This window comes from Pleuronectes platessa, chromosome 18, assembly GCF_947347685.1.
Source record: "Pleuronectes platessa chromosome 18, fPlePla1.1, whole genome shotgun sequence".
Lineage (NCBI taxonomy): Eukaryota > Metazoa > Chordata > Actinopteri > Pleuronectiformes > Pleuronectidae > Pleuronectes > Pleuronectes platessa.
The window spans coordinates 20,423,556-20,441,678 of NC_070643.1; the positions used below are offsets into that span (position 1 = coordinate 20,423,556).

Genomic DNA, 18,123 nt, shown 5'->3' on the forward strand with positions numbered 1-18,123 from the left:
GGAGAGGCTCCTGCTGTGGATGCCCCCCCTCCACCGTCTACCCCCCACACCAGAACCTTTTTGGAGGCTGCGGGGTCCTCCCAGAGACAGGCGGGTTCCGTCAAAAGGGTTTGAACGTCCCCACTCCAGCTCCGACATCAAATCAAAATAAAAAAGTCTAATAAATAAAAATCTGCTGAGAGCAAGAAACAGATCAGAAACCTTCACGTTAATAGGACCGATTAAAATGTTGAATTAAAACTCAAATCAGCAATTAAAATGTCAATACACCCAATATTTAGGGCGTATCAATTCAAGATTAGTGTATTTTTCTGAGTAAACTTTAATTTCACTGAGAGAATCGTGGAAATATTGGGACTCCATACTGTAAATACATAAAATACGTGGCTTTGTGGAACTGAACATTTCATTTTGATTATTTTTTCTCTCTTCAGGTTTATGGACGAGAAGCAGTGTCACCACAGTCTCCCCCTTACGCTGGGAACTCATTGATTATTCATCACTCGAATCATAAACTGATATTCAGGGTCAGACATTGATTGAAATCCATCAACACAACTGACAAATATGACAAAAATGGTGGCGTAGATTAGATTTGATCTTTTAGTTAAAAATAAGAAATGTAAACTTCCCTCTGATAAACGTTTGTTGAATTATTGGTAAATCAAATGAGGATTTTTACTTTTTCTTAACCTGGAGTGAAGTAAAACACATTTTCAAAAACAATGAAAGTATCACAACACTGTTCACATGTAGTTCATTTAAAGATCATCTTAGTTACAGTTTTATATTCATGGTTCATGGTATTCTTGGCTTGCAAAATACTTTAAATAATACAAATCTAAATATATAGATCCGCACATCCACATTTTAGGGTCTAGAAATATAATCTGTCTCATGATTCAGATTATATTTGAGCGTCAGTACAAAATTAGTTTTCAAGATGTGTAAATATTACGATTTTATTTTATTTCTAATTTGGCCTGAACAAGAAATGAATTAATCCAGAGTTGCTTGTTTTGTTTGTTTGGTTATATTCATGCTTTGCTGTGTTATTAACCTTTAAAGTTCATTTGAGTGGAGATTATTAAAGGGTTGTGGGATGTTTTAAGTATCTCATATGAAATGTTCTGTTAATACTTAATAGTTTTTAGGGACGAGGGACTTTTCTGTTTTAGCCTTGTTAACATTTACACTTAAAAAATGAAAAGGTTCGAACTGCGCAAAATTACTGAACTTATCTTTCGTGAGTTTAAAAACTTCACATTTTCTCAAAGCTGTGAGTTCTAGTGTCCCTGCTCGTCAGGCTCCAGAGGATTCAAGCAGTTTATTCCACATGCAGACGGGAAATTGATAAGCCTGAGCAGTGACGTTCTCCATATGAACATTTGAATACACTCATATCGTCCTGTTGACCTCTCACACACTTTACCGTTCTCACTTAGTCAAATTCACTCACTCAGTGTTTGTTCAGTCACACGTCAATCACACAGATTATCCACGAAGCTGTCAGGGGTAGTTTTAGCTTTCTGATTCTTGCATATGGACACTTGGGCATGCGGACTGGAGTAGCTGGGGATTCGAACTCGTACCCCTCTGGTTAGTGGACGATCCGGTCTATCTCCTGAGCCACAGCCTCCAAAACATGCAGCTGCAGAACCAGACTTTCTGTCCTGTATTCAACCTAACCACTCACCTTCATGACGTTAGGTCCCGTTTCCCCTGATGAGACGTACCATTTTGTGTTTTGCCAACTTAACTTTGCAACTTTACAGATTTAACCTAAAGTTAGTTGAAGCAAATAGGTTTGCAAATCCATTAAATATTCTCTGTTGCTTATATTTAGGAATCGCATTAACAAAATTTCACGTTTTCATTTTTACAGTGTAGAAACTGAACGTTGAGGCTCAATTTTTCTTCTTGTGTCGGGTTTTTATAAATAAATGTTAAATTAATCTGCTTTGCTGTTTCATTCCTTTTATACTTGTGTTTTTAAGTCTCTGATGTTCTCTGGGATTTCTGCGTCTTTGTGATTCAACGTGTAGAAAAGTTCAACACATCTGTGAAAGTTCAAATGTTCATTATCGTCACAGAGAATAAACTAATGAGGAGTTGACCTGTAAGAGCAGCAAGGAAAAAGTTCTTTGGTCAAACCTGTGACTCTCAACAGGAAAATGACAAAGACATTTTACACATGACAAGAACATTTTTCAAATCTGGACCAAAACAGTTTTGCTGATTATTCACACATGTCAGGGGGTGGGCGAAAATGGCAAGGGTGAACCCAAAAGCTATACACTGGAGCAGTCTCGTGGAAATAGCAGACTTCTTGTTTCATAGCAGATCAGGGGTCAGAAGTGTAAGGAAATGTAACATGTGACCATAAAATAATCATGTTTATGTATATTTTGATTGATCATGATAGAATCTCTAACAAATGTAACTTTGATGTTGCTATTTCCTGTTGAACTGAATGAGTGTCAGCCTGAATACTCCAGTCACAGTAATCTAATTAGTCTGGATGTAAAGAACTACTTTGATGTCTAGAAAGATGAGCATATGCATCCCTGAGAACTCAGAGTGTTGCTCGACCAACTGATGTCATGTGACTTTCTCACCCACAAATTCACCTAACAAAGACTTTACAGCACGGGGGATTTATGGTGGTTGTAAACATTAAGACAGATGTTACACTCCAGGGGTCTGAGATAGAGCAGGGTACAGGATATCCGTTCACCTATTTCCTTGATATCAAAGAGGCTGATCGATAAGTTTGTTCCTCTCTAGGAGGAGCTGTAAGATGTTTGAAGTGCTGCCTTTCTTGCATGTCATTAACTGTTTAACCACCCCCTCCCGAATGGGTGGGTTAGCCAAATGTATAAATACCAACCACTGTCTTCTGTCTGTTTATATTACAAACTCAACTCTGTTGTATGCATCATGCTCTGAGCATTAAAGTGTGACAATACTGTAAGAGAATTGTGTCTCGTTTCCTCCTTGCTAAGGTGGGATTGTAGAAATTGCCACGACAGAAGCCAGGCAGACTGTCAGGTAGTGAACAAAGCAGACAGGGAGCAGGCAAAAGGGAATCCAGGGTCCAGAAGGTCAGAGCGGGGGTCAGGCAGAATACTTAGTAAGGAGATAATGCTGGAAGGCTAGGGGAGAACACACTAGACCAGTGGTTCTGAAAGTGCAATTGCACAAACTCTGCAGAGTTTGTGCGATTGCTCTTGTTTTCGATATCATTCAGATATTCATTGCTTTATAAACAGTCTTTTTAAAGACTCACTCCTTCCTTAGTAATACCTTCCTGCACTTGCAGCAGGCATATTCGTGGCCTAATCTAGGGAGTAATTTGCTCCACAGTCTTTTTTAGAAAGCTCGTAGCCCCAAGCGCTAGCCTTCTAGCTAGCTTACTTCTTCCAACTGCAGCTAGCCCTTTTCTCCTTAACACCTACCTTTACATCTTCAATCATCCACCGTGTTGCAACAAATAAAACACCAGCACTTGAACACTATTCTGTGCTGTCCCTGTCTACATTGTGTACTGTTCGTTCTGTTAGGAACCATTGCCTAGCACAGCCAAACCACCATCTCCAAGCAAAGCACTGTCTCCAAGCAGTGTCTGGAGGCATCCTATGTAGTTTCTCATAGAATTGCTAAGCTTGTCAAACCCCATACAATTGCAGAAACACAGATTTTTTCGGCCGCACCAGACAGAATAATAATAATAAATAGTAAAATAGTAATATTAATTGTCTGTATGGGCCTAACAATAACAATAGCCTAACCTTGACATATCAGGCCTATCAATAACAATATGCCATCTATCTATCTATCTATATATTGTGGTGTAGTTGAGGGCGGCAGTGGCGGGCGTGTGGGGGGGCCCCAACTACCCCTAACCAGCTTTGGGGGGGCCCAGCTTGCAAAAGTTTGAGAACCCCTGCACTAGACGATCTGGCAGAGAACAGAGGAAATGAGCTGGTAGATATACTGGGTTACTAATAACTTGATGGAAAGCAGGTGCTTCTGTGGGTGGGGCAGGTAATGGGATCCGTGGAACGAGGAAATGCAGAGCAGGGGGGAGTGGCTGAATTCTGAAATGACATATGGATTAGTATTTACAAAAAATAAGGCAAAGACAAATAAAAATGTTAAGTGCAGGCTGAAGTTGTGACAATACGGCTGATAACCACAAGTCATGACCCTGAATGATCCTGTGGGTGTTCACCTCGGGTCTTCATGCTACACACACACGTCGTAACAAGCAGATCTTTACTTTCACTTCTCCTTTTCCCCGGATTTAAGTGACATAGAGGCTGATTCTAAATTCCCATTGGCTCAGAGGATGTCCCCGCCTCACAGTTTGTTCTCGACTCACCTGGTTTCCGTCTCTTTGTGGAGAAATGAGCTCATCTACCTTCAGTCCAGTAGAGAGGAACACACGACCGCTCACCATGTTCACTGTTCTTTCCCTGCTTCTACTGACAGGAGCACACAGTGCGACGGCTCGTGAGTTAAAGTCACGTTTCTACTTTATTTGATTGTATTCTGTGGATTTGAAGTTTAATAACGTTTCAAAGACATGATTTAAAAAGTTCATGTTAGTGATGCATATTTCAGCGTCGCTTCAGCGTCGGTGTGAACCCGGCGTGAGGCTGAAGAGCTGCGGGTTCCAACCCCTGATCTAAACTGTGTAAACTAACAAATATGGCGACGACTCAGGTTTGGGTTTCTCATTGTAGTCAGTAGATGGCGTTGTTTCCATATGAACAGGAAGCTGCTGAGCACAAACCGCTTCCTGTTTTGTTGGTACAATGTTCAACATCATGTACGCTGATGAAGACCGTGAGTGACGTCACTGACATGAGATATTAATAATTAATGATCTGTTATCAATGTGACCTCCTCCTCCAACACAATCAACACACATTGTTACTAACACAAAACACAAATTCATCTCTAATGTAAATGATGTCAGTGAAAAGAAGCAGGGAGACAAAGAATCAGGACGAGGCTGCCTCCATGATGAATAACTGACAGATGTCTGTTAATACTTTCTAATGTGATCTGCACTGAAGCTGGACTGCTTGATGTGAGTCTGTCACAGAGATGAAGGTTTCAGCCTTTATGTTTGCACACATGCACCCAGTGTATTTTTACAGAATAAACAAAGAAGATTTGCATTTATCTTAACAATTAAAAATATGTATTTAAAAACCATACGTTTATTTTCTTAATTCAAGTTCTGTTTGGACACTGTGATGGAAATTCATCTTGAGATTTGAAATAATGAAATCAGACTGGAGTTGCCATTGAGTCTTTATAATAGTAATCTCTGCAGAGATACACAACAAGCACGGGTGCTCAGGATGGAACAACTGGCTGCGAAGGTGAAAAAGCCAGGACTTATACAAAGAGGCGTTTCACAAGACAGCATGAGAAAAAGAAGACATGCCAGAATTAATACAAAGAGGAGCTTCATAAAACTTAATATGAAAAAGATATGAAATCCTCCTCAGTGCTCATCTGCTGTGTCCGTCCGCTGTAGCAAACTCCCAGTTTGCCAAGGCCACAGTAGTGAGACACCTGGTCTGTTGAATTTTCCCTCACAACACATTATTAGATTCATAGTTATTTATAATGAAGCTTATGTTTAACATTTAAACATCAAGTCTCAATTAGTTGTCTTTGTCATAAGTATTTGACTTTGACATCTCAGGAATCAGAGCCAAACAAACAGATGAATTATTTTCAGTCAATGGATCTGAACCAGAAATGTTGTTGACAACCTCATGAACATGTTGTCATATTTTTATTGTTGTCAAATATTTTCTGATTCTACACATTTAAAAATAGTCAAGCCCTAACTGTAACAATATCCCAATTTGTTTTGTTAACTGGGTCCAGTATAAATGTATATATGGATAACTATATATTGATATATATGCAGAGAGAAAACAACTACTTAAAGACTTTAAGAATAAAAGTATCAAAGAGTAACTGGAAATTTAAGTAGTTTCACTTCACATTAAATACTCTGCAGTAGAAAATATTTGTTTCTAATAATAAACATTTGAGTCGTTAGATTGAATCCATTTTTAAGACGTAGCAGAATATTCAAAGAAAAGAGAGTCTGGACTCTGGAGCAGAAGTTTTCTCTATGAATGTGTTTTTGTGTTTGTTTCCCTCACAACAGCTGAAGTTGTGTTGAATATGCTTCATGTCTTCTTGACTCTCAGTGATTTATAAAACAGTCTGAAAACTAAAGTCATGACTTGAACTTTTTCTTACAGGGATTCACTCTATGAAGTATTTCATCACTACGTCGTCTCAAGTCCCAAACCTTCCAGAGTTTGTGGTTGTTGGTTTGATTGATGACGTTCAGTTCGGATACTTTGACAGCAACACAATGAAAGCAGAACACAAACAGGACTGGATGTTAAAGGCAACTGATTCAAAGTACTGGAAGAGTCATACTCAGAATGTTGTTGGGTCACACCAGTGGTTCAAAGACAACTTGGAAACCTTAAAGGAACGCTTCAACCAAACTGGAGGTTTGTTTACATTTCACTCTCTAATAATAACACAACACAAACAAATACATACACACTGTCTGTCTCACACTCTCACACACATAAACACGCACCCACACACACACACCACAACACACACACACAATCACAGTCACACACAATCACACACACCCACAATCACACATAAATGCATGCGGATACACATAATCGCACACATATTCACAGACACACACAATCAAACGCAAACTCACACAAACATACACACACACACACACAATCACACTCACATTCAAACACGAACACAGACAAACATGTGATCAATAGATTTTTAAATGATCAGAATTTTGTGATGTTTCTTAAATATTAGAGTTTGTTGCTTCTCATACTTTTTGATGAATTAAAAACAGTCAGACATTTTCAATACTTTTTCATATTTTCAAAGTAATTGATTAATTAGAAAATTACATAATGAACAAGAATGATTAGTTTCAACCTTAAATATATAAAATAAACAGTAGAGCAACAGATGAACGTCCCTGTGCTGATCACAGTGTGTCCACAAAGTAATAAACACAGCAGAGAATTACATGTTAGATTAGATTCACACAAACACAGTCAAAGAAGTGTGTGTGTGTGTGTTGATGCAGTTGTCACATACCCAGCGTCCAATGTGGAGGCTACTGTCTACCACAATGGGACACAACAAACACTCCACAACACAACAGCAAGAAAGTCCCTCCTGAACATTAAACAGGCAGAGACAAAACAACACTGGACTGGACTGAGACTGCAGGGAAAGTTGGCATGCCTTGACTTTGCTGACCACTCTGTCTCTCATACACTGTACAGGAATGCCTCTGTAGGAGAGGACATCCTCTGCTTTACTGTTAAAGCCAGACTACAGGTGTTGCCAACTAAATACAATCTTGCATTATGGTACCCTAATAATCATCACCCACACTGTATAATGCATTCTAATCCCAACCAACATTTAGAATCCATTGCTCATATTGTTAATGGCTGTAATAAGTACAAAGGACTCTATATTGCACGCCATGACCGCATTGTCGACCTCATTTCTAGAACTGTTAAGGGAGTATTCCCCCCAAATGTGTCAATGTACAAACACTCCCATATAATGCCAGATTGGTTTAACAGTTCTGATGATGTGTTCTGTAACATCCCTAACACCCCTGATGTTGTTTTCTTGGACCAGGTTAAAAAGGAGGTAGTAGTCCTTGAGGTAGCCTGTGTCTATGACCTCTATATGGACATAGCCTTCCTTGACAAGTTGACCAAATACCAGCCCATTGTTGCTAAAAAGAGAGACCTAGGCTATACATGTAAGCTGGTAGTATTGATATTTGGTAGTCTGGGGCATGTCCATAAGCTCTCGGTCAGTGGACTACGACTGGCAGGACTTAGTAAGAGACGATCTAATTGGTCAACTTTTATAACTGAGTGAAACGTGGAGTTAATCCCAGTGTCCCGTCATAAAGTGAGAAAAATGTGAAGTTCTGCTCTGTATCAGCGGCTAAAGGAAGTCTTGCTGTTTGGCGTAGGAGATGTTTCTTGTACCCATGAGTCACTAAGCTGTATTCAACCTTGGAGAAATGTTTGAATCCTTTTTGTACGAATATGATTGGTGGATTCAAATAAAGTGTGTGTGTGTGTGTGTGTAAGATGTGATAATAACAGCTCAGATCTCTGTCTCTCTCTCAGGTCTTCCCATTTACCAGTTGATTACCGGATGTGAATGGGACGATGAGACTGGAGAGGTTAAAGGTTTTGAGCAGCATGGTTATGATGGAGAAGACTTCATATCATTGGACCTGGAGACAGAGACGTGGATCGCTCCAACACCAAAGAGTGTTTTCACCAAACTGAAGTGGGATCAGGATAAAGCTCGACTCGCATATAATAAGTACTCCTACCTCCAGGAGTGTCCGTCCTTTGTAAAGGAGCTCCTGGCGCACGGAAGGAGCTCTCTGCTGAGAACAGGTGACATCACAAAACCTCCATCAACTGAATGTTCCTCTTTCTTTCTCTGTGGCAGCGAACGAGAGCAAATACACAAACACCTGCTGGACTCAGTCTCTCGCTGCTCTTTTCATGCCTCCTCTCTGGCGACACCTAGTGGCTGCAGGCATCATGCTCTCGGGTCGTCCGTCCCATTGCTCTGAACACGATATCTCCAGAATGTCTTGAGGGAATTTCCTCAAATTTGGTGCAAACATTCACTTTGACTCAAGGAGTAACTCACTTGATTTAAGTAGCCAAAGGTCAAAGGTCAAGATCACTGTGGCCTCAAACAATATGTTTTCCTTGAATGTGATATCTTAACATCAGAATGAAGGAATTTCTTCAAATTTACAACAAACATTCACTTTGACTCACAAATGATCTGAATACATTTTGGTGGACAAAGGTCAGAAGGTCAAGGTAACGGTAACCGAACAAAGAATGTTTGTTTTTTTTACATGATATCGTAAGATCAGATTCAGATTTGGTACTGAACTAGGGAACTTCATTACATCTGGCACAGTTCACTTGGAGTCACTGATGAATGGATTAGACCGGGTCCTCTGAAGGAAGCCGTCCCTGAATTGAGACCCAGCCGGAGCGTCCTCCCTCCTCACTGCCCGACCGACCTGCACTCACTTTGTGATCAGGACCTGTCCACTACAGGAAGTTTACTTAATAAATACTGTGATATAAAACCTGTCAATAAATACTGTGATATAACTTTTACGTCATATCGTCCACCACAGTGTCTTTGCATCACTTCAGCCTCTGTCTCTCACATCTCAGAGTTTGTTCACTTGTCTCGTATATTAACAGACATGACTAATGCAACATAAATGGAATCAAACAGGAATGATATTATTAGTGTGCAATACATTATAATAATCCACAAACTGTCTTTCTTTTTCCTCCCCAGAGCTTCCCAGGATTTCTCTCCTCCAGAAGTCTCCCTCCTCTCCAGTCAGCTGCCACGCTACAGGTTTCTACCCTGACAGCGCTGTGTTGTTCTGGAGGAGAGAAGGGGAGGAGCTTCATGAGGACGTGTACCAGGGAGAGGTCCTCCCCAACCATGATGGAACCTTCCAGATGAGCGCTGACCTGAAGGTTTCATCCATCTCCCCTGAAGACTGGAGGAGCTACGAGTGTGTGTTCCAGATCTCTGGTGTGAAGGAGGACATCGTCACCAAACTGGACAAAGACTCAGTCGAGTCCAACAGAGGTGAGACTGGAACCAGTGATGACGCTGGGAAACACACATTTCATCTACAGTAACACTCCTGCAGGTCATGTTGGCTGATGTTTATGTAACCCAGATCTCCTGGGCCTGAGTTCGTAAACACAAAAAAATAAATATGATCTCAGAAGAATATTTGAAACAAATCTTATCTTTTGTTTAAATTCCTCTAATTAATATTAAAAACCCCAACAACTGTATTTTAAAAGAAAACCTTCACAGGTGTTTATTTACAATATGAAATAAATGAAATTGTTGTGAGCTCCTCTCTCAGGAAGTAACATATTTACAAAATAAAATAAATGCACAACAGTTATATGAAATGTAACTGGGGAATTTTCTCAAATGCACAAAATAAAATACAGGGTGTCTTTAAATTATTTAAACCATTAAGCCCGTTTTAGCATTGAAAACAACAACAGTGCTAAAGCTATGATATCAAAACATGTGATGCTATGCTAGCGGGTGGCTAATTACATTACACTTCGGTCTTTTTCCACTACAACATTAAGTTACAGCTCACAATTTAAGGCATACACATTATATTTACCTTTGGCAGGTTACATAGAAGAGTTATATCAGGACCACGAGTAGTCGACCTCGACGACACCTCTTAAGTGTTTCCCACAGCACTACACTTTTCCTCAGGACTCCGGACAATATCTCTCTCTCTAACTCACCTGCTCAAAGCATACTGAACCACAACCTGAACTTCATGTCCCTCCCCATACCAGACGGATAACTTGGATTGGCTGAGAATTTGCTACTACCCAATGAGAAATGCAGAAACTGAATGACTGACACACAACTGAGAAAAAGTTAGATTTCACATTAAAAGCACTCAAATCAATAAGTCTCTCATCTTCTCAATCACAGAGCCTTTTAACCACACATCTATTTATTGATTTACTTTTTTAACTGTAAATAGCTAAACTTATTAACTGTACATATTATATTTATTATATTTTAACCCGCATTTAACTTTCTCTTTTAATACAACATTTGTTGTGCTATTTTGAGATTAATTGTATGCACTGTATCCTAATGATTTTATACAGGGCTAAATGTAGAAGTAGAAGTTTTCTTTCATCAATGTATATAAATAAATTTAGATCAGTGTTAAACCAGGGCATGTGCCCCCCCCCCCCCCCACCCCCCACCCCAACTTCACCAACATGTGACCACTGATCAATTAGATTTACACATTTATAAATGTTTAAATTGACTTGTATGATGTATGATTTTATTCCATGAAGTGTTTTTGCAGGTCTCAACTAAAGACCTGCAGACTGGTTTATCACTTGTCAGAGGTGATGAGCATTTCACAGACATACTGGGATCAGGGTGGATGTTTGATATGAAATTTTTTATTCTACAGAATAAATGAAGCAGAAAAAACAAACAAATCTCTCGTTCTTTACCTCGAGTAACAACAGACATTTAGGTTCATTTCTTCAGGCAGTTTATAACCATTTCAACCATTGACTGTTAATAAAGATGGACGACATGACGGCTCCTTAACGTGAAGCCAAAGCGTCTCGGTCACTGATTGATGCTATAAAGACCGGGTGAGATGTCATGATTGACAGCTCGTGATTGAAAGAGCATGTGTGTGGGCGGGGCCTCGTTACCATGGCTCCATTCCTCCGTTCACTACTGCACAGAGTCCAAATGTTCAAGATGGCGGCGTTCGTATCCGGCATGTTTTAGCTTCATTTCTGGAAAGTGGGAGGAAGTGGAGACGTGTTTGTGTTTATTTCCATTAGTCTATGATTGAACATTATAGTCACTGTTAAGACTCGACTGCTGCTCTGTTGGAGAAGATGATTCCATGAAATGATTTAGTTACTGGAAGTATTCCACTCAACAGATAAGCCCATCAGCGTGACCGCCATCATCATCATCATCATCATCACTGCAGTGGTCGCTCTCGCTGTCATTGGATTCATCGTGTACAGGAGGAAGAAAGGTGAGAGACCAACAAAGACACCAATATTTTATGGTATTTTGATTTCAGACTTTCTAATTAATGCTCGTTCAGATCAAACCTCATGAAACAAACTTCAGTTCCTCACACACCAACTTCTGTTTCATGAGCTGCAGGGTTCACACAAAGTTTTCTAACTTCCCTCTGCACCATAGACTGTTTATAAAAAGCTCTGCACACAGCGTCCAGCACACAAACAACAAAAAGTGACAGAATGTTGTTGTTCGTTTGAGGAGGATCGCCACGAGAGAAAAACATGAGACAATCCTGTTTGTGTTTTTACTGTAATAACTGAAATCATTTGTATTTTCTTTTTATTTCAGCCCAAAGTACCTCACCTGGTAAGCAAAACTTCTGTTTCTATTCTGTTTTCTTTTCATACTAACATGCTTTATGAGGACATCATGTCACGTTAGCACAGCAGCTGAAAGTACTAACATGTCCAGTTTTATAAAACTCCCCCAACACCTCTTTGGTCCACTTTGTACTGGTCCACACCGGCGACAGTCAGGGAGGCGTTATGTTTTCAGGCTGTTCATCCGTTCGTCCCCACCTTGTGAACAAGATATCTCTGGAATGCATTGAGGGAATTTCTTCAAATTTACCACAAATGTGCGGTAAGGCCTTGTCTACACTACTGCCCATATTTATTTCAATGGATACGAGTCTCCCACAGGAACCTGACCCAGTGCAGGACTCTAGTAAACCCTCTGTAGATTAGATAGTGTTCATTTTGTGCTGAAGAGAGTTTTCAGGACTGTTCCCTGCAGTGTTGGTGGTTTGTAATGAAAGTGTCTGTTCAGAGGAGGATGGACTAACGATGTGTTTCTGACCTCACAGCTGGAAAAGATCCAGGTTCCTCACAGCTGCTGAGATCAGGTGATGGAGGTTCTAATTCTCCAAGTGAGACGTCCTCCTGAACACAGTGAGTTGCTTCATCTGTTCAACAAAACTGCCTCAAACTAAGTGCAAAGCAACATATGTGTGATCATGTTTAAAACTTCTGTTTTATTTAGAAATGAAAAAATCTGCTGAGATCAATAACCTTCATGTTAATAGGACAGAATAAATGTTGAATTAAAACTCATATCAGCAATTAAAATGTTAACAAACCCAATATTTAGGGATTATCAATTTAAGATCAGTGTAATCAGTGTAAACTTCAATTTCACTGAGAGAATCATGGAAATATTAGGTCTCAATACTGTAAATACATCAAATACGTGGCTTTGTGGAACTGAACATTTCATTTTTATAAATTTTTTCTCTCTTTAGGTTTATGGACGAGAAGCAGTGTCAATACAGTCTCCCCCTTTCGCTGGGAACTCATTGATTATTCATCACTCAAATCATAAACTGATATTCAGGGTCAGACATTGATTGAAATACAAAACAACTAAACTGACAAATATGAAAAATAAATGGTGACGTTGATTACATTAGATCTTTTAGTTAAAAATAAGAAATGTAAGTATCCCTCTGATAAACGTTTGTTTAAATATTGCTAAATCAAATGAGGATTTTTACTTTTTCTTTACCTGGACTGAAGTGAAATACATTTTCAAAAACAATGAAAATATCACAACACTGTTCACAAGTAGTTAATTGAAAGATCATTGTAGGAGCCATTTTTTATGTTGTGTAGGTATTTACTTTTCCACAAGGGCGCAGTATTGTTTCTGTTCCTTTCTTTTACCCCAGAATCTGCCCCAGCTGTTAGAGATCAGGAGAGCTGATTAGTTTGAGTTGAGTGGTGGTGGGAGAGACACAGTTTTTACACGACAGCCAGAGAATCAATAGAAGCTTTTTGTTTGTCAACTTGCCTTATTCTTTTTGTTGAAATAAACGGGAACCTCACCCAAAGACATCATAACCTTCGCAACCTTTCTTTTTTATTCACTCTGGAATCGAGTTAAGAACCATCCCAAACCACCATCAGGTGACACGTTTTGTTTTTTGAATAGTCACCACACAAGTAAAAACTGTTTGCCCTGGATGGAGGACAAGTAAGGAGCTTTGCCTTGGATGGAAAGAGGCTGCTGTGTGGATCAAGAGGAGGCCATGGAGCTTGCAACCCCTTCCCCCTCTTCACCAGACAGAGCCAGATGAGAAAGGTAAAGGAAACAGCAGACAAAAAAAACTGCACGAACAAAGAAACTGAGCCTGTTTGAGTGATTTAATGGAACTGGACTGTGTTGATGCATTGGATTTTGGAACTGGATGTCATGAATGTTGATGAATGGAAAAGGTAATGAAAATGGAAAGCTAATTGGAAAATGGAGGAAAATGATCATCACCTGTGAATGACTGCTATTGTCTGCTGACGTCACATGTTGACATATTGACAGTGTGGAAATGGAGAAAAATGCTGATGTTGAAAATGTTATTCTTGATGAGCGTGTTGCAAAAAGTGATGTTGCAACTGCAAACAGTGATGTTGCAAAACTTGAAGAACGTGCTGTAAAAAGTGATGTTGCAAAAAGAGAGAGAAAATTAACTGCAAAAGGTGTTTCATTACTAATCGAAAACCTACAAAAGAACCGGAAGTTAACCTTGAATCAAGCATCCAAAATCAAGTTGCAGATCGATGATCTGTTATCTGTCAAAATAACAACTGATTCTTTGAGCAATGTTGAAAATCTTATAAAGGAGTTTAATAAACTGTGTGATGCTGCTGCTGAAACTCATGATGCATTGATGGAAATGCCACTGCCTGAAGAAGAATGGAAAAGGCAGCAAACATGGTTTGAACAGAAATTTAAAGCAAATGAAAAGTTCATTTGTGATGTGTATAAATGGTTGAAGGATGCTCAAACACATTGTGACAAAGAGTCTGTACTTCAGGAGGATGAGATTAAACCAAATGTTGACCAGGAGGATGAGATTCAACCCAATGATAGTATTTCAAATGTTTCCCCCCTTAGAAAAACACGGGTCTCATCTAAGTCTAAATCTTCGTCTAAATCTTCCATCACAAGCTCTGCATGCTTACGAGCAAAAGCTGAAAAGGCAGCACTAATCCAACACATGGCTGCTCTGGAGAGGAAACATGCACTGGAGGCTCAAGAGGAAAGATTGAAAAGACAAAAGGAACAACTGGAAATGGAAACCCAACTAGCTGCTGCTACAGCTAAAATAGCCATACTGGAAAGCAGTGTGGTGGGAAGTGGTTCTACACCATCCGATGGAATGGACTCATATTTCAATAAAGCCACAAAATCAAAAATGGAAATGTCACAAAGGTCAAAGTTAGAACCAGTGCAACAACCACCCTCACAGCAACCACCCTCACACCGGCATGATGCACGCCCTAAGGAAAGAAAATCTGCCCAAACACAACCATGGGAAACCCTCACTTCAATACAACCCATGCAATCCCTACAAAGACCACCAGGAGGCCATACAACTGTCTTCAATTCACTGCAAGGTCACAGGTCAAGCAATGTTTGTACCACACCACAAATGAACACAAATGAAAATAAAATACAGGACATTGGCAACATTATGCAGCGACAAACAGAAATCACTGCTCAGCTGGTTCAACAACAACACTCAGCATCTCTTCCACCTCGAGCAATACCCATATTTGATGGTGACCCTCTACAGTATGGATCTTTTATTATGGCCTTTGAGCAGGGGGTTGAAAGAAAAGTCAATAATCTCCAGGACTGCTTGTACTACCTAGAACAGCACACCAGGGGGCAGCCTAGAGAACTGGTCAGAAGCTGCTATCACATGCCAAATGATCAAGGCTATCACGGAGCCAAGTATTTGTTAAAGGAACACTTCGGCAATGAAATGAAGATTGGGGCAGCTTACATGGAAAAAGCTTTAAGTTGGCCACCAATAAAAGCTGAAGATGTTGCCGCTCTTCAAACATACATGTTGTTCTTGAGAGGATGTTGCAACATGATGGAAAGTCTACAATATATGGCAGAAATGAATGTACCATCAAACCTGAAACAGCTTGTGATGAAACTGCCCTACAAATTAAAAGAAAGATGGAGAGCAGCTGTTTGTGACCTACAGGAGAGACGAGGAAGTAGAGTTTTGTTCTCTGATTTGGTCAACTTTCTGGAACATCAGATCAAAATTCTCTCTGATCCTGTTTTTGGTAACCTACAAGACACACAAACTGCTACACTTAAAGGAAAAGCTCCCCCAAGATTTCCACCCAGGAATAAAAATCCAGCAACTGTGGCAGCTGTAAACACTTCAGCAGGTATAAGGTCTGCACCGCTCTACCATGCCTTTTCTTTATCAAAAAGCAAGACTACATCATGTTGCATATGTAAAGAGGATCATGCAATAGAAGATTGTGTACATCTTAAGAACAAAGTGCATCGTGAGAAACTTGATCTTTTAAGGCAAATTGGTGTTTGTTTTGGTTGTCTAAAACCAGGTCATATCAGCAAGAGCTGCAAAAAACGTCTAACATGTGATGTATGTAACTTCAGACATCCTACAATGCTTCACAATCCAGCTAAATTCAGAACATTTGAACAGTCAAACAACACTGTTGTCCCTCAGCAGACCTGTGCTCACACTGGGGCCGGTACACAGAAATGTGTTCTCTCAATTGTACCTGTACAAGTAAAGGTTAAGAATGGAAACAAAATTTTGACCACTTACGCTTTCCTTGATCCAGGAAGCTCAGCTACCTTTTGTACAGAACGCCTGATAAGACAGCTGAACATGGACAGTATCCAAACACACATCTTCCTGCGAACTATGGGACAAGCACACACTGTAAAGACTCATGTTCTGACTGGACTGGAAGTAGCTGGTTATGATGACAACAGGTTTCTAGACCTACCTGAGGTTTACACTCAACAAACCATGCCAGTTACAAGAAACAATATTGCGACAGAAAAGGATCTCAGAAGATGGCCTTACCTGCGAAAGATTAAAGTTCCCGAGCTTGAAGTTGGAGTGGATTTGTTGATTGGCACAAATGCCTCAAAGCTTTTGGAGCCTTGGGAAATCATTAACAGCTGTAATGATGGACCCTATGCTGTTCGGACCCTATTGGGGTGGGTGGTGAACGGCCCACTTAAAGGAAGTGGAAGTGATACAGGGAAGAATGGCTGCCCTACTGTCACTGTCAATAGGATCTCCATTGATAAAGTGGAACAGTTGTTAATCACACAATACAACCAAGACTTCAATGAAAGGTCATGTGATGACACTTTAATGTCAAGAGAAGATATGAGGTTTCACCACATTATGGAAAAAACAATTCGTCTTGAAAACAACCATTATTGTGTTGATTTACCTTTTAAGGATGATGATGTCATAATGCCAAACAATCGATGCATTGCTGAACAACGAGTCATGAGTTTGAAAAGAAAGTTTCAGAGGAACAAAGAGTATCATCAGGAGTATGTGCACTTCCTTAATGATGTTATTAAAAGTGGCTATGCGGAGCAGGTGCCTCAACAGCAACTGAACGGAACTGAAGGTAAAATCTGGTACATACCACATCATTGGGTGTATCATCCCAAGAAGAAAACCCTGAGAGTTGTATTCGACTGTGGAGCAAGTTTCAAAGGCACATCTTTGAACAGCCAGCTGTTACAAGGTCCTGACCTCACAAATTCCCTCTTTGGTGTTCTTCTGAGATTTAGGCAAGAAGCAGTTGCCATCATGACTGATGTTCAAGCTATGTTTCACCAAGTCCAAGTTTCTCAGAAACATGTTGATTTTCTCAGATTTTTGTGGTGGCATAATGGAAATGTAATGCAACCGTTGGTGGACTTCAGAATGAAAGTTCATATATTTGGAGCAACTTCATCACCGAGCTGCGCCAATTATGCGTTAAAGAGAGTTGCTGATGACAACACGGCTCATTACAGTGACAAAGTGTTACAGACCATCAAACAAAATTTTTACGTGGACGATTGTTTAAAGTCTGTGTCTTCAGAAGAGGAAGCTTTGCAAATGGTACAAGATCTCACTGCTGCATGTGCCAAAGGAGGCTTTCGGCTCTCAAAGTGGATGAGCAACAGTCGAGCAGTTCTTGCCAGCATCCCTGAAGAAAATCGTTCCAAAGCAACCAAAGAGCTCAATTTGGATAAAGACAACTTACCTGTTGAAAGAGCTCTTGGATTGCACTGGTGTGCAGAAACAGACATGTTCATGTTCAAGATTGCACTGGAAAATCGTCCATGTACCCGCCGTGGAATCTTGTCAGTGGTTAATTCTATCTATGACCCTCTTGGTTTCTTGTCACCATTCACACTGCCTCCTAAGCTGATGCTACAAGAGCTGTGCAAAAGAAAAATTGGTTGGGATGACACAATACCACAAACCTTTCTGCAGAAGTGGACACAGTGGCT

At 40.0% G+C, this 18,123-nt stretch overlaps 1 protein-coding gene and 1 pseudogene across 3 annotated transcripts in view; both read left to right on the plus strand.

Moving 5' to 3' along the window:
- Positions 1-1,955, plus strand: part of LOC128461384 (major histocompatibility complex class I-related gene protein) — a 30,775-nt gene extending 28,820 nt beyond the window's left edge. For all 3 annotated transcript variants that reach the window (XR_008342262.1, XM_053446298.1, XM_053446299.1), the window contains exon 8: positions 435-1,955. The gene's annotated coding sequence lies outside the window, so the exon portion shown is untranslated. The remainder of the gene's footprint in view (positions 1-434) is intronic.
- LOC128461375 (major histocompatibility complex class I-related gene protein-like) overlaps positions 1-13,658 on the plus strand; it is a 32,226-nt pseudogene extending 18,568 nt beyond the window's left edge.
- The last annotated feature ends 4,465 nt before the right edge of the window (positions 13,659-18,123 follow it).